Source organism: Dermacentor albipictus, chromosome 1 (assembly GCF_038994185.2).
Source record: "Dermacentor albipictus isolate Rhodes 1998 colony chromosome 1, USDA_Dalb.pri_finalv2, whole genome shotgun sequence".
In the NCBI taxonomy this organism is placed as follows: Eukaryota; Metazoa; Arthropoda; class Arachnida; order Ixodida; family Ixodidae; genus Dermacentor; species Dermacentor albipictus.
Genome location: NC_091821.1, coordinates 138,282,234 through 138,305,642, shown reverse-complemented (window position 1 = coordinate 138,305,642; position 23,409 = coordinate 138,282,234). Strand labels below are relative to the sequence as shown.

Genomic DNA, 23,409 nt, shown 5'->3' with positions numbered 1-23,409 from the left:
AAAGAGGATAGGCCGATGTGCTGCGCAGTAAGTACGGCGCCCTTTCTCGAGTCACAGCTTCTCACGAGGGCGTGTAAACGTGAGGGAGGCTGTCGATTCGTTATCGCAAGAGCAAAACAGCGCGGTGATCAGTGAACAGACAGGTAAATGAACTGTGCGGTATGGCAGAAAGGGCGCATTCTCTCTGGCCGAGGTGCTGGGGTGCCCTCCTATACTTTACAGCACGCGTCACACTGTCGCACTTCGTTACGCGGCAGGGTGCAGCGTCAGTCGATCAGGGGGCGGCCAAACGCCAGCCGCGGCGCCATCAGATTGGAATTCAGTTAATTGCTCTTCCTTAATTAAACTGGAGCAGCGCTGTCAAGGTCAGTGTCAAGCCTGCGCCCCCCCCCCCCCCCCGCCCCACCTCCCGCTTCGCCCCTAGTCATCCTGCCTCTGAACTGGAAATTAAGCTCGAGGTCGCCATTAGTTGGGCTCTTTTTATTAGCCGACCCTTCTGCCTCTGCGCTTTTATCGAAACCTCGACTTGTCAGAGATCAGCGCTGGATACACTGCAGCTCTTGATTGCGTCCGAGTGCTCGCGTGAATTCAGTCTCTTTGGTTCGCTCTTTAAAAATTAAGCGCTGGTGGCAGGTGGTAAATGTATGTATGCTTGGTTAAGAGTGCAAGTGCGGTGAAAGAGAACATCATTTGCAAGGGCGGAAGGATGGTTAAGGTATAGTGCATGCCTCGCTCAACAAAAGCAACGACGGTCGCTCGTTAACTTGCGGTTGGCAGAGCCAACTTGGGTAACGTCCATCGACGATCGAGAGACACTGACCATGAAACTGTGAGAGCAAAAAATTATTTACATAAAGGCAGAGAGGTCGGCCTGAGCTATAGCTTACTCTGTCCTGCTACTCTACAATGGGGGACATGGAACTGCGGCTGATGCATGAAATACCATAGCTTAGATGCTGCTCAACTACGGCGAACAGTCATTGCAAATACGTGTCCGCTTGCTTCCTCACAAACAATAATAAAAATTGTTTATAAGTGCTCCTTGTTTGTAAGTGTTTTGTATACGATGTTATGTTTCGTCGTAAGCGGTGAAGTGTTTCGAAACTTTGCTACTAAAGTCTTGCATCCCTGAATAGTATACTGACAGGGCACCAATCACGTAGTGTAACTGAGGGAGCTTCTTCGAATGCTTGAGATTTTTATTAATGTTGAGAGCTCAACACATAGAAGGATCGGTTTTTAAGTGAACACAAAGTGTGCGGCATTATCGTCATCATCAGCCTACTTTATGCCCACTGCCAGGACGAAGGCGTCTCCCTGCGATCTTCAATTACCCCTGTCCTGCGCCAACTGACTCCAGCTAGCGCCTGCGAATTTCTTAATTTCATCACCCTACCTAATCTTCTGCCGTCTTCGACCGCGCTCTTCCTTCTATTGGCACCTATTCTGTTACCCTAATGGCCTACCGGTTATCTAACCTATGCATTACATGACCTACCCAGCTCTATTTTTGCTCTTTATGTTAATTAGAATATCGGCTATCCCCGTTTTCTCTCTGATCCACACTGCTCTCTTCCTGTCTCCTAACGTTACGCCTAACGTTCTTCGTTCCATCGCTCTTTGCGCGGTTCTTGACTGGTTTTCGAGCTTCTTTGTCAGTCTGCAAGTGTCTGCCCCATACGTTAGCACCGCTGGAATGCACAAATTGTACACCTTGCTTTTTCATGATAATGGTAAGCTTCCAGTCCGTATCTGACAATGTCTACCGTGCGCGCTCCAACCCTTTTTATTCTTCTGTAAATTTCGTTCTCATGATCAGGGTCCCCTGTGAGTAATTGACCTAGGTAAACGTACTCCTTCACATACTCTAGAGGCTGACTGGCAATCCTGAACTCTTGTTCCCTTGCCCGGCTGTTGATCATTACCTTTGTCTTCTGCATATTAATCTTCAACCCCACTCTTACACTCTCTCTGTTCAGGTCCTCAATAATTTGTTATAACTCGTCCCCAGTGTTGCTCAAGAGGACAATGTCATCTGCAAATCGAAGGTTGTTGAGATATTCGCCGTTTATACTCACTCCTAAGCAAATATAACTTTAAAAAATCGTTTGCAAGTGATCGCGAGAAGACAAGCTGTACGTTAAGCAGTTTGCCTAACAATTGTTCTCTAAAACATGCTTGTGTTTTATTCTTTTCAACGGCTACGTCCTTTTGACTTCCTTTTTATACTTTCACAGGTAGGTGCTCTATAGGAATGATCACCAGTTTTCAGTTTACGGTGCGTATTTCGCTTTCCAAGCTCGTAAAGTTTATCCAGCTTGAAGTTGTATTCGAGCTTCGGTTAGAAGTTGTCGCACGCTGTTTCTTGCATGCTCAGAATGGGCTGAAGTTAAGTTCGTAAACAAATCACACAGTTAAAGTTAAAACAGCCTTTCCTCAGCATTCGCACACGCGTTTTTCGAGATGTCTTATTTTGCTTTTCAGTTACATATCTGACGTTCCAGTTACCACAATGGCGTCCAAGAGATAAACTTTGAACACCTATACTGCAGCATATGGATATCCCTGGCATGTGATTTATTCACTTTATGCGTCATGAGGACGTCGTGCAGGCTGGACACTCTGCACGGACATGTCATGGCATTTTTTTCACCGTGTTCCCGATAGTAAATATTAGGTTCGCAGCAGACGCTGTGTGAAAGATGCAACGGGCAGAACGCTTTCACGGCAAGATCAGGGGCCGAATTCGCGAAGCTTTCCGTTCGTAAGGGCATGCTCCTTGCCTTGGCTGACCGTCATCACTAATATCTCCAGCATCAGGACTGGCTGGTCTTACAAAGAATTCTAGCGTAAGAGATTCTTTATAAATATGGGACCAGATATGTCGTGTGCACACGTGTGCGCACGCGCATGGAATTGCATTGTATTTTTTATTCTTCTAGGCCTATACTGCAAAGCACAAGCGGCTTATCGAACTATAGTTTTCGACGTAAATTTCGTCAGAAATACACATAGTACGATGTATACATGAGCAGCAGGCATGATAGATTCCAATTATAACTTGAAGATATGAAAACTTAAAAATCTGTCACAAGGAAAATAAAACGAGGCCTCTGGGAGGACAACTATTCCATGCCTATGAACTCTCCCGAACCATTCTCCCGATTGTACGGACATGACCATGAATCTCCGGCAAAACTTCCCCAATCCCACCGCGAAACAGATAACAACAACAATAAAATAAAAATTTCAGGACGCCTAATTTTCGGCTTTCAGAGCGGAAGAGCGGAGCGAAGCCGCATGGGCGGGGTGGTTGACCGAAGGTGTGGAAGGCTACATCCGCCCTAATACTGCCACTCACAAAATTTATGACACACATATTTCGCGTAGATATCGGATGTAGCTGCCGCACGCTTAATGTTTGGCGGGGTAAGCAGAGTAAATTGGTTGGTATATACCATAGAGTGGGGAGACGGTTGTAATTGAAATACAACAACAACGCCATCGTAGCGAAATTTTAGTGCCTTGTTTTAAAATGCTCACAACTTGACACGTCCCGCGTTGCGCGTGATTTCTTTGTTTCTACGTTAAGTCTCACCTACGGGGTGATAATTTTTAAGTTTTATAGAAATAGCTGGTGGTAGATGGCATAATTCTTGTTCTTGAGCTGAATTATTTGAAGAGGCTGACATTAGTAGCACGAGAAATCCAAACAGATATTCAACTAATTAACGAAAATTCACTAATTAGCTTCTTAGTTAGTTCTTTTACGGCCCATATTGCAATGTAAGAATTGTAGCCGTTGTGCTTGCAGGATGTATCCACTTGAAATGAATTTCCAGGATGACACCAGTTTCGAGATATTATTTCCCAAAGTGTGGGACGAAATACGTGGGCGTTCCAGTTACTTTTGGGCTTCAATGCATGAAATAGCGTTTTGCTAAAGAAAGTAAGTGGAACAGCAGTTAATATTTACGCTGAGTTTGATAACGCATATATCTCCAAACTTGCGTCATTCTGGAAATTATTTCCAAGTGGATCCGCCTTGCAAACTCACCGGCTACAATTCGTAAATTGCAATACGTGCGGTAAAGCAATTAATTCAGAAGATACCTAGTGAATTGTTGTTAAATAGTTGAAAAGATGTTTCGAATTCTCATTCAGGTAATATCCGCCTCTCTGAATAATCCAACTCAAGGACTGGAATTATGCTGTCTGCATAAGGCTACTCTCAAAGATTGCGTACAACTTAAAAATGATCACCCTGTGTATCAGTGTCGGTCGTACGTGAAAAAAATTACACCTTCGCATATCAGTGTTCTCGAAAGCTTCAGAAAACCGCGCTCAGTTTGAGCGTTTTTCTTGCTTTCCCGTGTCTTCTTCTGTGATTGAAGAGATAAAGCTGGGGGGGGGGGGGGGGCGACAGCACTTCCTTTTGTGCTCGCCTTCATTGCTCGTATGACCACATTTCCCGGCCTCCTTTTCCTGCGCATCGTCGTCTCTCCTATCCGCCTTTGAGCTACTTTTTCATGTCGCGTCGCCCTTTCCTGAACTATATGCAACGGTGTTTTTCAGACGGGGCACTGGTACGCCGTATGTGGCGGGTGGGGCAAAACGAAAGAAAGAAAGCAAGAGAGAAAACCTAGGCAGAGTTAGGATTAGGCTCGGAGACATAAAAAGGAGACCAACGAAAACAAAGCCAGTGAGGTTATTCCGAGACAGGCGATAAAGCACCGTAAACATAAGAAAGGACCGAGCTTCGTCGCGAAGCTGCCATTTGTTTTTCTCGCGCGAGCTGGTTTTCTCCAGAGCGCAGCACGGGACCGCAAGCATACGCACAGACGCGCGCGACCGTTGCCGCTGGTGGCAGCGGAGGGGGATCAGCAGAACGGCTCAATTTCAAGAGAGCCCATATATCGCGCCGCAGCGACAGCCGCGGTGTTTGTTCTTCTTCTTTCGCTGCCTCAGCGCGTGACACAACGAAGAACCATGCACAGCGCGGCTGACTGCGAACGCTTAGCGCAGTTGTCTCGCGTTCGATGAAACTCGCGCTTTCGCGGTTCTGGCGCACTCCTCCTAACCGCGATACGTGGACTGAATTTGCGAGTCGCCCCAAAAGCGCTCACAGAAGTAGCCGACAAAAGGCGCAAAGAATAGCTCATCACGGGAGAGAAGGCAGCCGTAGGTGCAGTGGCGCCCAACTTTCATTTTGCTACCTAGTCGTGCAGTGCTTTAAACGGATTGGGTGTACCGGAACGAATGTACCTGTACACACGGAATGTCTCATGAAAGCATTTCTCTCTCGCGCCCACTATATAGAGTCCGATGCGAGCGCACTGCGTTCACTGCGCGCTGCGCCGCAGCTGTTTTCGGCACGTTCGAGAATTAACGTGAGAGGCAATGGCCAGTGAAGAAAGCACAGCGCCGCTTGTTGGCAAGGCGTGCGTGTTCTTCGCTGGCCAGCGTTTTTCTTTCAGTGATGCGGAAAAATTGGTTCAAGTCTCCTTATCGGTGAACAGAACCCGGCGCTGCATTCCAAAAGAAAATCGACTGCATTACTGGACAGCGGAACGCGAGCGCAGCTGGACCGGAAGCCCAGTGGCAACCAGCTGCGGCGAGAAGACGGCAATGCGAGGTCTGTGAGCTCTCGGGCAGCCGTGTCACGCGGACGCCCAAGGCCGCGACGGCTTTAAAGGAACTGGGCCTGCGTGTGATCCGCCACCGTCGGTTCGCCACGGCGGCGTTTCGTCGGGGGAGCGCGCCTTTCTGCCGCTCGCGTCTCGCGAAACAATGCGGGTCCCGAGTCGCGTGCGCGGGCCGGGGCTGCCCCCCCTCCTTCTTTCGTCGAGCAACTTACCGCGTGGGCGTCGAGGCTGGGCATCGGACGGGGCGCGCTGGCGCGGCGGGCGTCGGTGGGACGTCGTGCGCGTAGGCCGCGCTGCCATGCATTGCGGGCCAGGGGACCGCACATGCTCCGCCGGCCCAGCTGGTGTACCTCTACGCGGCGCTTTCGATTAGCGCCGGCCCTCCCCAATCGATGGCCCCGTCTCGCGCAGGCCCGCGGCTCCGCTGCCTCCGCGCCCCCTGGCGGCCGCGGCTGGTTGTTGCTTTTGCAGCGTGAGTCGGCAAAAGGCCGAGAGGAAAGAACAGGGTGCTAAGGGGACGCGTAAGGGACGCTCCGAGAAAGGGGACCGCGGGAAATAAGTTGGAGGAGGAAGGGAAACAGCAGTGCACTGAGGGCATGAATCCGACTACGGTCTTCTGAGACCTCTCGGCATTCGCCTTCATGCCCGGAAGTGCAGTATTTTCTTATCCTTAGAGAATCCGCCCCCTGGAGTGTCGTTCTCGTCTGCTTGCTCTTTATCCTTGTAGAGTATTGTTCTTGATTGAGAACGGAAATCGCAGCTGGCCGGCTGCGTCGGCGCGATTTCAAGCCTAGGGCGAAGTGAAAAAGAAAGATCTGGCTTTTTATATATAGTTAAGGTCATCTTTTCACTGTTTAGATTTTTCGAAAGATAGGGCTTACTTTTATCGGTTTTAATTAGACGACTTATTGGTTGGCTCTTTTCGCTGACATCCTTTTTTCGGCTTAGAAGCTTACCCGAATTTATATGAATGACTAGTTTCGTTCAGCTGATTACCTAACCTTTTTTTCTTCCCTTGGCGTCTATTCACATGACAGTATGCCTGTTTTCTCAGTGACATCCATTCGCTGTAGCGTTCTATGACCACTGCTTGCTTGCGTTCATTCGTTGACAACGCACTGTACTTACAATGTACAACGTCGGCATACTTGGAGCGGTGTCCTTCCCTCGTCATCGAACTTATAAAAACATAGTGAGTAAAGTAAGTAAGCAAGTAAATGTGCATTATTTCCCCAAAACAAAATACGGGATTGCGGAGGGGAACTGGGAAAAAAAGCTGCTCGTGCCAGCTTGAGCAGCCCCAAATACCAGTAAAACGAAAAGAGCAGCAGAGCGGAAATACAGTTTTTCAAATTGCTTACAATTCAAGCAGTATAACGTACCATACATAAACGTCACAGATGAGAAAAAAACAAAGCAAGGTGCGTAAGAAACTATAAAAAATACAGCATCTCAATGAACATTCCAACCTTAGATAATAGCGTACAACTCACATACGAGATGAAAAAAGCAAGACCATCACAATATCAATTTCATTAACAATAAGATTATTTAGTTACCGAGGGAGCCTGGAGCGCAGCATCTGCGATCCGTAGTTAGTGCGCGATTTTGGTGCGTGCCAATACTCTGGCTCTCTTGCTTTGTAGGGAGCTTCGTGTTGCTTCAAGTTAACCATGCAATTAATGTAATTTATACTTCCTTTACGCTCATTTTTTATACGCAAGCACTAAACGCTACTTTAAAAGGGCCTTTAGTTTCGTTGTCTTAAGTTCATGAAATAAAGACATTGAAAGGAAATCATCATCATCAGAGTGGGCAAGGCAGCAGCAATACAGGCCAGATGTTCAAACGTTGTCTCTTCATGCAGCTTTTCACCGGCCTGGCTGCTTTCCCGGAGTATACTACGAAGGCCTTCCTGGATGCATCACCGCTCGCATGTCATCACGCCCTGATGTTCCCGCATGCGCGCGATGACTGCCCTATCTCCGCCCTGGAAGATAGTCATGGTCTGTTCACCGCTGGATTCGACAAGATACTGACCTCTGCCATCGGTGACGTCAGCCTGGATGGTGCACTAATGCGAGTCACGACGCCGGCTCCGTTCAGTATAAAAGCCACACCGCAGCTTCATCGCTTCAGTGGGCAAGGCAGCAGCAATACAGGCCAGATGTTCAAACGTTGTCTCTTCTTCATGCAGGTATGTTACCTTAAGAACGCTTATTGTATTCGATCTGACAACCGCTTCTTATTGCTGATGCCTTGCCCACACGAATGTCTTTCTGCATATATTTCTGTATTTGCTGATCTTGTTTACTGCATGAGCAGCCTCCTACTGAGTGGCGATGTTGAAACAAACCCGGGCCCTACAAAACGCTCCGCCACTCAAACAGATGATTCTGGCTCTATGATATCCGAAATGTTCGCTCAGCTTCTTGCAGGGCAAAATAAGATAACAAAAGATATAGCCGACATGCGAAAATCTATCGACGCTCGATTTGAGGCAATTGAAAAACGCATAGTTGATCTTGAGCAGCAGGCACCCACGTTTAGCACAGCCCACTACGATAACCTACAGAGCCAAATTCAGAAAATGTAATCCACTATTAACACACTTTCTTCCCAAAACGATGATTTAGAAAATCGCTCGCGTCGCAACAACCTTATTCTTTATGGTCTAACAGAATCTGAGCATGACACTAATGAATCGCTGCAATCGCAAGTTAAGAACTTTTTTACTGACGTACTAAAGCTTGATTTTCCTCAAATTGAGCGATTGCATAGTATTGGTAGACCTAGAGGTGGGATACGTCGCCCCATCATTATGAAGCTCCTAGATTTTCGCGAAAAGATTAGTGCTCTAAAGAACGGCTATAAGCTAAAAGGGTCTCAGTGGCGCTTATCTGAAGATGTTTCTTCAAACGTACGATCCATCCGTAAAAAACTATGGGACGCTACAGCACAATTCCGTAACAGTGGCTCAGTGGTACACCTCAGGTATGACCATGCGTTTGTTGATAACCAGCTCTACAATTGGGATGTTGTTTCCAACTGTCTTGGAAAAGCTCCTGACCGCACCACTCACCATCATTTACCGCTCTCCCAGAGGAACAATCCTTGACTTAACAATGACAAGTACGATAAACTTTGTATATTAAATCTTAATGTAAGAAGCCTATCTAACAAATATTCAAGCTTTTCCTCTCTGGTGGCATCACATTCCCCACATGTTATCGGTGTTACTGAGACCTGGTTGCATAGCGACATCCTTGACTGCGAAGTAACTCCCCCAGGATATAACGTCATAAGAGTAGACAGGAATGCGGGCAGAGGCGGAGGCATTGCCTTGTTTTTGCGCTCTGACCTACAGTTTTCTGTACTACAATCCCCACTTGAAATTGAGACGGTCTGGTGTAAGGTGCACATTAATAAAACAAATGTAATCATTGGTGTGTTTTATCGACCTCCCAGACATACCTCAAATGAAATAATAATCCTTAACGCGTTCATCCAAGAGCATGGTTTTGGCTCTTCAAATTTAATCTGCATGGGGGACTTCAATGTACCTAACGTTTCGTGGGCTTCATTATCGATAACTGGTGATAACGTCCCTCTTTCTAGAGAGTTGCTTGAATTTCCACTATCCCTTGGATTGAAACAAATTGTATCTAACCCTACTAAAGGGTCCTCCATACTAGATTTGATTTTCCTAAGTGCACCGCTCTTTACAAGTGGCTTTGAGTGCGAGATTACGGACGGTATTTCCGATCACAAAGCTGTTATTACTACTATTAATCTTTCAGTTTCAAAGCGCCACTATGAATATACCAGTTTTTAGGATTATAATCATGCTGATGATACGTCCATACTTGATACATTAAGCATTTCATTCGACAGATTCTCCCAGTTATGCACTACCAGTGATATCAATGCTATAGTATCCCATTTTGAAAACATTGTCCATACTTGCATAAAGCGCTATGTGCCATTAAAAAGAAAAAAGAAAAATCTAGACCTTCCTTGGATGACAAGGGAAATACTGCATTTGAAGCGTCGAGTAGCCAGAGCACGTCGGAAGCGCCACATGAATGCCGAGACAAATGACCAGTTCCGCTTTATGAAGGAAGAACTCCGTCAAAAAATGGACGCAGCTAAGAACTTTTATTATCAGTTCACTCTACCTAATTTAGTTAAAAATAACCCACGAAAATTTTGGAGCTCAATTTCGCCAATAAAGAACACCACCCAGAAATTTCTATTTGATGATTCTGAAATAAGCGATCCTGGACCTATTGCTAAAGCATTCAATGAATATTTTCAGTCTGTATTCACACAGGACAATGGCGTAATTACTCCCTACTCCACGACAACTAACATGTCCCGTGCAATTAACAATGTTACAATATGTAAGCAAGGAGTCCTGAACCTTATTTTAAATCTTGACACCAAAAAAGGCTGCAGTCCAGACAATGTCAACAATGTGTTCCTTCATCGTTATGCGCTTTGGACGTGTCAATACCTTACATTGATTTTTGCGAAATCTGTATCTACTTGTATAGTTCCTTGTTCATGGAAACGGGCTAGAGTCATTCCATTGTTCAAATCTGGGCAGAAACAATGTCTTCTAAATTATAGACCCATTTCGTTAACTTCTCATGCATGCAAACTCCTTGAACACATAATTTATAAACACATTATCACTTTTCTCGAGTCTAAAAAAATTTTATGCAGCGCTCAGCATGGATTTCGTAATGGTTTTAGCACAGTGACTCAATTAACTGAATTTACACATGACATCGCTTCTGCTCTTGATTTAGGTCACCAATTGATGCACTCTTCATTGATTTCTCCAAAGCATTTGATACTGCACCACATCCTAAACTATTACATAAACTAAGCTTTATCCTTAATAACCCTCTTCTCGTTGACTGGATCCGTAGTTTTCTTTATGATCGTTCACAGTATGTTTCTTTTAATTCATTCAACTCTCCTGACGCATCAGTATCTTCCGGTGTGCCCCAAGGTTCTATTTTAGGGCCATTGCTTTTTTTGCTTTACCTTAACGACATTCCAAGCTCTGTTTCAGTAAAAATTCGGCTTTACGCTGACGACTGCGTTCTCTACAATGTCATTTCTTCACCTAACGATCATAACACTCTGAATCAATCTTGTATAAGTTTTTGTGAATGGTGCGAACTCTGGCAAATGAACATTAACTTCAAGAAAACAGTCGCCATGTCCTTTCACAAGCATGCTAATTGCTCATATTTCGACTACTCCTATAAATCCACTTTTCTGCAGCGCGCATATGAATATAAGTATTTAGGCCTCCTTTTCACTCCAAGATTATCCTGGTCAGAACATATTCTAACAACTTGCAACAAAGGACTAAAAAAACTTGGTTATCTAACCCGAACTCTACGTGCTGCCCCCAAAGAAACTAAACTCTTTACATACAAAAGACTTGTAAGACTATTCTTGAATATGCGTCTAATATATGGAACCCTTACAAAATTTCGGACATCCACAAAATTGAATCTGTTCAGAAAAAGGCGGTTCGTTTCATATACCGCCGTTATGATAGAATGTTTTCACCGTCATCTCATCTGAATATGCTTGGTTTAACCCCTCTTTCCCATTGTCGTCACATTATATCTCTGAAACTTCTACACTCTCTATTTTACTCTCCACATTATGCTTCCCCTAACACATATCTGACCCGTGCAAAGCCCCTAATCACGAGAAACAGCAATGACTTAAACTTATCCGTCTTTTTTGCTCGCACCAACACTTTTAAATACAGTTTTTTTCCTAGGACAATTGAACTCTGGAATGACCTGCCTGGTTCCATCCGTTCTTTACCACATAGAGAATTTGGGGATGCCATTGAATGCTCCCCTTAGTCATGTCACTTACGTATGCTTCTTTTGTATAGTGATTTTCTTTCTCGCATTTGTATTCACCCATTAGTGCAATAGCCCTTCTGGGCTGCAGTATTTGTAAATAAATTGTAAATAAATAAATATAGTTTGTTTACAAATAGCGCCAACAGCCTTCTTTTGTAGAATGTACAATCTATTGATATTAGTTTCAGAAGTCGTGTGCCAGACAAGACAACAATAATTTCAATGGCTCAGAAAAAGTGAATGATGTATTAAGTATTTCATAGACCGAGGAAAGTAATTTAAGGAATAAAGGATTCCAGTGGCTCGTGATAGTTCACTAGCAAGAAAATACATGTGGCTATGCCAGGTCATGGTATGACTACAAAATACACCTAAAGACTTTACCGAATTTACGAGTTCAATTTTAGCGTTGTTCGTTTTAAACCTTCTTCTAAAGTAATTTGATTGTTCTTAGTGCTAAATAACATCGCTTTAGTCTTTTCCGAATTAATAGTCAAACCGCTATCAAGTGAATATGTGTGCAGTTTATTCAAATACGCATTACGTCTTGTAATGAATTTGGTGGAGCCACTAGATGAAAAGAATAACGCAGTGTAATCGGCATAGTTTACATAGCGCGTATGAACATCTATTTTTACTAGATCGCTAACAAAAATGTTAAAAAGAAGGACCCCTAAAATACTGCGCTGGGGTACACCTACATTGACCGACCGAAGTTGAGACTTAAAACTATTTATTTGTACAAACTGCTGTCTGTGACCTAAATATGACGTAATTAAGTCAAGTACAATGCCGCATATACCATAGAGGTTCAACTTAATAAACAAGATATCACGATTTATAGAACCAAGCGCTTCTGAGAAGTCGTCAAATATTCCAAATTTTAGCAGACGCGTACCAACCACGAAACTAAGTTCGTGTCAAATAAGTGCCGACATGCATGGCAATATACAAACGCGCTAATTGGAGTAAGAAATGCTCATCTCGACATTGACGCCTGCCATTCCTGCGCAGAAGTCACGGCACTTCCGTATGATAAAGGTTTCATGTTTGCTTAATTCCTGGGAACACATGCCTTTAAGCTTATTAAGGTGAAAGCCATAAGTGGCTTGTTGCAATGGATCGTAACCGGAATAAGCGGCGTCTAGTCGAGTGGTTCAAGAAATATCAACATCAAGTCGAGTGGTTTAAAAAAAGTTGGTGAGTGGTATAAAAAATATCTTCATCAGTAATGGCTCATAACCCCCCCCCCCCCCCCCTCCCAAAAAAAAACGTATTCTGGAATGGTTCACACCCCAGTAAGCAAGCAAAGATACAATGGCTGAATATGAATGAAGACACGAAAGAAAGAAAGAACGAGGGAAAGAAAGAAACATCAACATCATCAGGAATGGCTCACATACCCCCGTGAGCAAGCAAAGATGCAATGGCTGAATGTGAAAATAGAAACGAAAAAAAAAAACGAATAACGAAAGAAGGAACGAAAAAAAGAAAAAAAGAAAGGAAAAGATGGAAAGAAAGAAGGAACCAAAGAAAGAATGATATAACCGTTAGATAGCGCATTAGGTGCTCGGATGTGTCGTTGAGGAAAGCGACCTACAGCGCTATAAGTTTACTTGAAACTGCAGCTCGTTATGTCTTGCAAGAAGTCTTTAGTCGGTTCAAGCTCAAGCACTCAGAATATGCCTCGGCCTTCCGAGATGTGCATCTTCAGCAGCCACTGGGGTCATGGCGCGTGATCACCCAATCACAACATATATTCGCGTCGATGCCTTAAGAATGCACATCAGGCATTTCGCCCGGATTTCAACACACCACCTCGCCTCACTTCCTGCTTTAAGGCCACACTGCATTCAGTGATATTATTTTTTCGCGTCGTGCAGTGCTTACCACGAACTTCACGCCTGCAGCAAGACCGCCATTACTCTTGTGGTGCCTACAGCTCCTCGAAGCCCTCCTAACCATTTCTAAAATCCGAAAAAAAAAACACAGTCACCATTTTTAGCCCTACATCAAGCCACACTACTGCTCCTACATGAGAAACACAGCGGACGCCTTCACGTTTAGACGGATGGTTCAGTTTCTTCTGCAAGTTCAACAGGAGCAGCGGTTATTCCTGTGAAGTCCGTCACCATAAAATTCAAGACATCGCATTTTACATCATCGACAGCTGTAAAACTCGACGCCCTCCGTGATGCTCTAGAGTTCGTAATTGAAGAACCGTCACAGGCATGGTCAATCTTCTCCCTCCGACTCCAAGGCCGCTCTCCAGTGCATTATTTCGCCATTTCATTATGGACCGATTGAGCAATTAGTCACTGACATAAGACTTCTTCACCACTACGCAATAGAGAAAAAACACAACATAGCGTATCAGTGGACACCGGGTCATTGCGGTATCTACAGAAACAACCAAGCAGATGAGGCCGCCCGATCTGCTCATGATGGTCCCCACTGTGCAGCTATACCGTTACCGAGAACCGACGCAGCTAGAGGGCTTCGTTTGCTCGCACGTGAACTTACTCTCGCACAGTGGAACTCGACGGAATTTACCAACCCTCGTCTCCACAACTTGGATCCGAATCTACGGCTCCACCTTCCGCCAGGACTACCTGGAGCTGAAGAGACGCTTCTGTGCCGCTTGTGGCTTGGCATGGTCTTCACGAATGCGTACTCATTTCGGATAGGAATGGCCAACAGCCCTACATGCGATAACTGTAGCTGCGAGGAAACATTCGCCCACCTTCTCCGTGGGTGTCCCCGCTTCAGTGCACCCAGGAAAGAACTTTCAAGAGGGCTAGATAGTCTTTACAAACGCCCTTTGTCGGAGGAAAAGGTCCTAAGACACTGGCCGAGACCGTCCTCAGCACAGAAGGCTTTGAAAGCGTTGTTACGCTTCTTGCGGAGGACTGGTCTTAGAGACAGGCTTTAAACAGCACCGTATTCTCCTTTGTTTTCTTTTTCTCTTTTATTTTTTCTCTTCCCATTTTTTTGTAATATCTTTTTTCTATTATCTTTTATTCCCCTTAACCCCTTTTCCCAGCACAGGGTAGCCAGCCAGTCTGAGAACTGGCTAACCTCCCTGTCTTTCCGTCTATTTCTCCTCCTCCTCCTCCTCCTGACCCCCTCCGATCAGATAACTTAATGCATTACCACGTGTGCAGCAGGCTTTCGCCTTGACGCGTTACAGGAGTGTAACATGCTGTCGATTTCTTTTTTTTCTTCTGTGTGCCATATCACCTTCGAACATTTATTACTACTTTTTGTTCCAGGAGAATAGGAGAAGATTTAGTGGGATGTGTCATTTTCTTTTCTTTCTCCTCCTGGCCAAAGGTTCATGGGTTCGACTCCCGGACGCGGCGGCCACATACCGATGGGCGCTGAATGAAAAAAAAAGAAAAGAAAAAGGGGAATAAAGAATGTTAGTGCAAAGTGCTTCGAGTGTGTGTAAGAACTGCAGGTGGTCAGAATTATTCTGGAACTATCCACTACGTTTTTTTTTATCATAGCTATACTGCATAGCAGCCTCGGGATGCTATACTCCAGAATGTAATACTTTCTATTTTCTTCTATTTTTTATTTTAAACAACGCAAAACAGGAAGTTGCTGGTGTCGAAGGTCCTTTGTTGCTTGCCGTTTATACTCGGGTATAAGTCCGAAGACGCTGAGTAAAGAGTAAACATTTCTTTCCACTTCGGCACCGGCTCTCCAGTCGCCGCAATGCAGAGGACTCGCTCCGAGACAGCCGAGGTGAACGGACGTGTCGTCAGCGCGCTCCGTAACCACCGAGACGACGCGACCTTCACCGACCGCCCTTGCCCGGGTCGCTATCGTCGGGAGTCATATGGGAAGCGGCCTTCTCGCCGTTTCCCACCGACCACCTTTTTGAAGCGGACTCTCCCATACCAAGCTGCGGTGGTGACGCCGCACCCTGCCGCGCCCAACGCCGCATGGAAGATGCCTTACACCGTAGAAGGCTCCGATATCACCGCCGCGGAGTTATCCGACGGCACATGGACGGCGTTCGAGATGCGCGGCAACGCGGCCGCCCTCCACCGCCGACCAGAAAGCGCCCGCTTCCCCGCCTGCCCTCTGACGACCTCAAGATAGTCCTTCGCCCGCAGGGCACACTCAACCTCCACACCGTCGGCCCCGCCCGGCTGGCTGTTGCCATTTACGCAGCAGCCAACGTCGACCAACGCCTGGCAGGTACTGCCGACCAGGTTAGAATGCACCCCACTAACAACACAGTGACAGTGAGCACGCCTGACAGTGCTCGTGCAGTGTCTTACGCCAAGGTCCGCGCCATCACCATCGACACCACAGAAGTCCCTGTTGCCGCCTACGCCCCAGCCCCAGACAACTCCGTGCGAGGGATTCTGTACCGGGCTTACAGCTATGAAAGCGACGCCGAAATCTTCGCCGAGCTTCGGGCTCGCAATCCCGACATCCCTATCGTTGCTGCGCGGCGTATGGGCCAGACACGACACTTTGTCGTCACGTTTGCCAACACCAAGCTGCCCCGATACATGCGGTATTTGGGCTTCACTTTCGAGGTCTTCCCTTACAAGGGGCGCCCGGAGGCTTGTTTCAACTGTCGCAAGCTAGGTCACAGAACAGATGTGTGCCCACAACCGCGCCAACCCATTTGCCGCCGCTGCGGTGTGGCCCACGAACCTCAACCAGTCGACCAACCACCCACTTGTCAAGCCACGTGCATCGTATGCAAAGGCCCACATCCCACCGGCAGTAGAAGCTGTAAATACCGTTTCGTGCCAACCAGCCGAGCTAAATCTTCCAAATCCTCCGCGGACACTGAAACTGACCCCGGCACCTTGTCACGTGGCCATCAGTCTCGCTCTCAGAGCCGCGACCGCCAACAACGACCCCCAGGAAATGACGCTTTCCCACCACTGCGAAGCAGCGGCTCCAGTCACAACATCCCTAGCCGCTCCCCATCGCGCTCTCGGGACTCCCGGGCAACCTCCCAGGTCGGGCCGGATACCAAGTCCACCAAACAGGTCGCGTGGAAGAGCCCTCCACCAGCCACAAGCCAACTGCCCGACCCCCAGGTAAGGGAACTGGCAGAAATGGTTAAGCAACTACAGCTACAGTTAGCACAGGCAAATGCTAAAATTCATAGCCTTGAGTCTGCACAGGCGCACCCACAACCGCGGCCGCAGCAGGTGGCTCGCGCTCCCACCTCCGACTCCACCAATGACCCCAACATGGACACCGACCAGCCCAAGTGCAATAAGCGCAAGGCACCTCCCCCCTCCTCTACCTCTGACCTTGACGCAAAATTCGAAACTTTTGACGCCCGCTTATCTAAAATAGAGGACGTCCTAAAACGGCTGACCCCCACTATCGACCAGCTCATTGAAGGCTGCACTAAAATGGCAACCAATATTCACACCCTAACCGCACGCCTCGACCACCTCGCGGGCCCTCCGCAAACTGACGCCCTCACGACACCAAAGCCCACTCAGTCGCCTGGTGCGCTTCCCTCTACCGAGAGTGCAGCCGCGCGTGCATCTGCTGGCGGTATTATCAAAACCGACGTAGCGTTTCCGCAGCGTCCCGAACCCTACAGGAAACGCGATGGCTAGCGCGCCCATCACAGTATGGCAGTGGAACTGCAGGGGCTTCAAGGCAAAGCGGAGAGCCTTGGAGTATACCCTGCAGGCCCAGCCATTTACACCCCACATTATAGCCCTCCAGGAAACATACACCGACACAAAACTCGCCAGCTATACTGCTTACAACCAATCGGTGGCGCCGGATCTCCGCCCGAGCACCGCCATCCTTGTACACCGCAACCTCACCGCCAATCAACTCGATCTTGACTACCCCGAAGTCCCACACACTTTCGTGCAGGTCCTTCCAAACAGCCGAACCGAATCCCCACTCAACATCTTAAACGTGTACAGCCCCCCAAGTGACAAGAGCACTAATGTAGCCACTCTCCTCCGCAAGGCGTGTGCGATCGCGCGGAACGAGATGCTACTTATAGTGGGTGACTTTAACGCACCACACGCCGAGTGGGGCTACCCCAGCAGAGCCTGCGGTCGTAAAGGAGCCAAGGTTTGGGACACTGCCCAGACACTGGCTCTGACGCTCCTCCTCGACCCCGAACGGCCCACCCGTATCGGTAACAGCATCACGAAAGACAGCTGCCCCGACCTCACTTTCGCCCGCAACATCCCAGATGCGCGCTGGGACAATCTCGGTATGAACATAGGTAGCGATCACTATGTTCTCAGCACTACGTTCACAGCCACACACAGCAAGGGCCCTCGCCGCACATTCAAACACACCAACTGGGACGCTTTCCGGTACGTACGAACTCAGCGTCCGCAAAGCCCCATAGACGACCTCAATACATGGACAGATACTCTGCTCCGCGACGCAGCCAACGCCACCTCCACAGTCACCCAGGAGGAGGGTGGCCCCACCCCAGATGCTAAACTCATGCATATGTGGGAGGCCCAGCGCAGCCTCCACGCTCGCTGGCTCCGACGCAAACACAACCGCCCTCTCAAGCTTCGCCTCGCTCGCCTAGAACGAGAGATCGAAGCCTACTCCACCAAACTTAGTCAGGAACAGTGGTATCAGACTTGCGACCGACTCGATGGGCAGTTGGGATGCAAGAACACATGGTTTCTGCTCAAGCACTTGCTTGATCCGACCCACACCAAGTCAGCATCACAAAAGAATCTCAACCGCGTCATACACGCGTTTCCAGGCACGAACCAGGAACTCCTCGCTACCTTGAAAGACAAATACATAAACACCTCCACCGACATTCCCACCCCCTTAAATTACAAAGGCTCCCAGAACCCAGACATGGACAGAGACATCATGGCGTCGGAAGTCCGCGCCGCTCTCAACCGCATCAAGACCACCGCGGCCGCCGGCGATGACCATATTACCAACAAAATGCTCCGCAACCTGGACGACCAGTCGGTCGCAGCACTTGCGGACCTTTTCAACCACCACTGGCATGAAGGTCGCCTTCCAGACTCCTGGAAGCATGCCAAGGTAATCTTCATACCCAAACCAGGCAAACGACTCGATATGGGCAACCTGCGGCCCATCTCACTCACGTCTTGCCTGGGGAAGGTTATGGAGCACGTAATTCTGAACAGACTCCACACTCACGCAGACAAGGAGAATCTCCTCCCCCCCCCCACGATGTTTGGGTTCCGGGCTGGACTCTCTGCCCAAGACATCATGTGGCAGATACAACACGACATACTCGACCCGGGTCCCATCCGGGCGACACGCACCATTCTCGGCCTCGACGTCAGTAAAGCGTTCGACAACGTGTCGCACGCTTCTATACTGACCAACCTCTCACAGATGAATGTAGGCACTCGCACCTACAACTACATTGCCAACTTTCTTTACAACCGCACTGCTGAACTCCACATTGGAGACCTCTGCAGTGACAAAGTCACCATGGGCACCCGGGGAACACCACAGGGAGCTGTTTTGTCCCCGTTCCTATTCAACATTACTATGCGGGGCCTTCCCACACTTCTCGACACCATACCCCACATTAAGCACTCAATATACGCCGACGATATTACCCTCTGGACAAACACTGGCTCGGACGGGGAGATACAAGATTCACTTCAACAGGCAATCGACACCGTCCACACTTACGTACAGGCAAACGGTCTCGTTTGTTCGCCCACCAAGTCTGAACTGTTAGTTATACGAGACAGACGTGTTCGCCGACCCGTCCCCGACCCTCAAGAGCCAATCACGCTTCACATTGCCACCCACCCCATAGACCCCGTACAGACCATCCGCGTGTTAGGCATGCTGGTTCAGAACAACACGCAGAACTCGGAAGCCATCCAACGCCTCCGAACCACAGCCCACCAAATCAACGGCCTAATCCGCCGCATTGCCACTCGCCGCAGGGGAATGCGGGAGACCGACCTCTGCCGCCTCACACAAGCCTACCTCATTAGTAGGATTGTCTACACATACCCTTACTACCACCTCCGCCGCAAAGACGAAGAGGCAGTAAATAGCATCATCCGCTCGGCGTACAAGGCGGCAATGGGACTGCCCCAGTCCGCCAGCACACAGCGTCTCCTTCAGCTTGGAGTATACAACACCCTCACAGAGCTGATAGAGGCACACAAGACTGCACAGGTACACCGTCTTTCTCGCACCGAACACGGTCGTTACATTCTTAATCGTCTTAATATCAACCCTACAGGTGACATCCACCCCACTGCTCCCCTCCCGACTGGAGTCTTCAGTCGGCTAGTCATCAGACCCATGGCCAAGAACATGCTACCCGGCCGTCACGATAGGCGCCGCCAACTGAAGGCACAAGCCTTAGACGTCACCTACTCCGCCGACGAACATGCCATGTACGTGGACGCGGCGAAATGCGACTGTAACACATACGTAGCCTGCGTAGCGACGCCAACCACCACTCTCATCAGTGCCGCTACAGTGCGCACACACTCCTCCACCGCTGCCGAAGAGGTTGCGATCGCGCTAGCCATCGCGGATCCCCGCACAAGCACGGTTCTCAGTGACTCTAAACAAGCCATCCAAAATTTCTCAAAAAACTCACTCTGTCTCCCCGCCGCACACATCCTCCGCGGTTGCACTCTCGACAGAACTATAAGCTTAGTGTGGGTACCTGCTCACGCGGGGAACTCTGGGAACGAAGGGGTCGACCGTTTAGCCCGAGGCCTAACTAACCGGGAGGCCGGCCCCTCGAACCCAGATGCGCTCGCAGAGGCCCCCAAATCCTACGCTGAAATTACAAACTTCTATAAGGAGACGAGACGCGTGTACCCGCCTCCCCACCCCGACCTCGAACGAGCGCAAGCCACCATGCTTCGCAGACTGCAGACCGTTTCAATACTCAGTCATTCTAGACTTTATTTAATCACTGGAGGGGATTATGACCCCGTCTGCACTAAGTGCGACCATGGAGTGTTCGCCACTCGGGCACACATTCTCTGGGGATGCGAGGGTAACCCTCCCCCACGATCATTACTGCCAGTTCCCTCCGAAGAGGGTTGGAACGAGCTGCTGACAAGGCAAGACAAGAAAACGCAACTCGCACTCGTTTCGTGGGCCCAAGACGTCGCCCCCACCTGGGAGCCACACTAGGCCTACCTGCCCTAACTTCCTACCCTGCAGTGGCAAAATAAAGTTGTTTCTCTCTCTCTCTCGCCGCAATGCACCACTTGTGAGGTTTGGGTACTATCGGCGCAGTCGACGAACTGCGAACTTTCAGAAGGACGAGAGGCAAGATAAAACCAGTGCGTAAAGCTCGTACTCAAGTACGATATTTTGATTCGTGCAGAGCCATGGCGGAGCAGGCTGTCAGACGGGCTAGGGAGCTCGTGCTACGCCTATATAACGAGGTGGACAGTGTGTGTATTTTTCTAGAGGCGCATGCTTTGACGTCTTAAATGCTGCAGCCTGTTGCAACTCAATTTAAGGCGCGCTGAGGACTCCTCTGAGAAAATCATAGGACAAGTTGCTTCGTGCTAATACTAGTGCCAGTATCATTGATTGATTGATTGATTGATCGATTGATTGATTGATTGATTGATTGAACTGCAATGAAAAAAGTATGGAAAGGAGGAATCAAAGTTGAATATCTAAGCAGTTGTCCCATATGCACGAATAAACCAGCTTTACCGAGAAAAAAAATGGATTGGGCGGAAAAAAAAAGAATAACACTGACAGAGAGAGAAAGAGAGAGAGAGATTGCAAGAAACGCAATTATTGCAAGGCCCTTAGACAGCGAGCATAAGGTGCTCAGAAAGGCCTACTTCATTGATGGTCCTGGTGGTAACGTCCCAAAGGTGGCGAAAACATGCCATTAAGGTCAAGGAGAGATTTTTTTAAAGACAGTAAAAAGAGGTTATATACGTGCCAGCAAAATTCTCTGTTTTTCCAATAAAGAGCCCCCCCTCTCTCTCTCTCTCTCTTAAAGACAGTAAAACGTAAGTGGAGAAATCAACTGGGGAAACTCAGTCGCCGTCTTCCAAATCACGTTGCTGCATAAAACAAAAGGTGTAACACTCAGGAAAGGTGAGAGAGAAAAAAAAGACAACCATTCCACTCTGTGAAGATGGAATGGCAGCGAAAGCTGACGACAGTCAAAGCTCTCAAACGAAAAGCAATGTGCTTTCGCTACCATTCCATCTTCAAGGTATAGAATGGTTGTCATTTTTTTGCGTTGCGAGTCTGGCGTCGTTGCTCGTCCGGATGTGCCCGGGCTCGCGATTGTCGTTTTCGTTCAGCATCACGGGAACGTTCTTCGTCGGTGGTCGTTTCGCGCCGGCGCCGTTTACATTCTCGTTGCTATTCCCTCCGGCGCTCCTTGTACGCATGTTGTTCTTCGGGTGTACGAACTATACGTGTCCACCTCATCGATAAGGCAGCTGTGTTTAGCGCCGATACCTCTCCTGCTTATATACTGCGATAACCTTGACGTCACGCTATTGTTCACGGCGAGCGTTCTAATCTGTTCCGCATTTTGACATCTGCGCTGCTGCACTGCACCCGTATGGGTTTGTTAGAAATCGCAAAGTCCGTTTCTGTTGACGGACGCAGAAAAAAAACTACGGGAGGTTATTTATATGGAGGTCTTGCGCTGGAGTTTGAGGTATAGTAGCGGCGCCTGGTGGCGGTGCGGGAAACGACATCTGGGTCGTACCAGCTTGGGTCGTATTGAACCCTGGCTGTGGCGAAGCACGTTTCTAGGCCGAGTTTTGCGTCGATTCGCACTTTTTTCTGCCCTGTTGTGAGTGCGAAAAGGCTCGTCACTTTCCACAGACCACGCTGCGAGCTGGCCGCAGCCTATAGTTTAGCGAAAACGGACTCTCGTGTGCCGTGGGACGTAATGCTGGAAGCAGACGAAATCGGCGACGCCGATCCGGAGGGACTTAGCTCAGCATCGAAAAAGTGTCGCCGTCGATACTGCTGCGTCGTGGGCTGCCATGAACAAGAAGGCCGGAATCCCAACATCCGATTCTATCGTTTCCCTTCAAGGCCTCACGAAGCGGAGCGTCGGGCGCGCTGGATAACTGCAGTTCGTCGCGCTGGGTAAGCGAAACTTCGCCCCATGCTGACTGCTTCACCTGTCTTGAAGCTTGCTTGTTTATCTGCGTTGCTAAAATTCGGTCTTTTGCACCCACAGTCCCGACGGCAGACCGACATTGCAGCAGGCATGGCTGGTAATTCCCGATTCGAGACCCGGCCACAGCGACAAATAACAATACGACCGATGCGAAGTGGTGAAGTGACCAGGTGTGTGCAAATGAGCACAAATGGTCGGGCTCATTCGATGACAATTCACTACTCCACTACGACCAGCACAGGTTAAGAGAGTTAAATGCGCTCATCCTTGATCTCAAGCCAGCACGTTGAGGCAGCGCTGCAAGGCAGTATTGATTGCAGCAAATCGATGTTCGAGCGCTGTCATTAAAACCTACATCAAGCGAACAGCGCACGAGCTCGCGCTGCAGCGCGATTCACACGTACGTGCGAGCTCATATGCATTGCATCAGTTATTACCAGTTACTAAAAGGGACAGATGGCCGCTACTACAACGCAGGCATAACTACTTGTTTAGCGGCATGCAGTCAACAAAGATTGCAGGAGGCCCGCCGTTTCGCGGCATGTCGAAAGACCGCTGCCGTCGCGGCGCGTACGATCGTGCGCTCGAGCAGTTCGTACATCGCGGCGCGTACCGTCGTGTGCTCGAGCAGTTCCGTACACATGATGCCTGCTTATCGCTGCTGTGGATTCATTTATAGCAAGCATTTCCTCGCGTTTGTGCGCCTGAATCTAGCAGCTAGCGTGCA

At 48.5% G+C, this 23,409-nt stretch overlaps 1 protein-coding gene across 1 annotated transcript in view; it reads right to left on the bottom strand.

Annotated features, from left to right (window-relative positions):
• Positions 1-6,025, bottom strand: part of LOC135911822 (dual specificity protein phosphatase 22-like) — a 101,572-nt gene extending 95,547 nt beyond the window's left edge. The window contains exon 1 of the mRNA XM_065444160.1: positions 5,858-6,025. The gene's annotated coding sequence lies outside the window, so the exon portion shown is untranslated. The remainder of the gene's footprint in view (positions 1-5,857) is intronic.
• Positions 6,026-23,409: the final 17,384 nt, after the last annotated feature.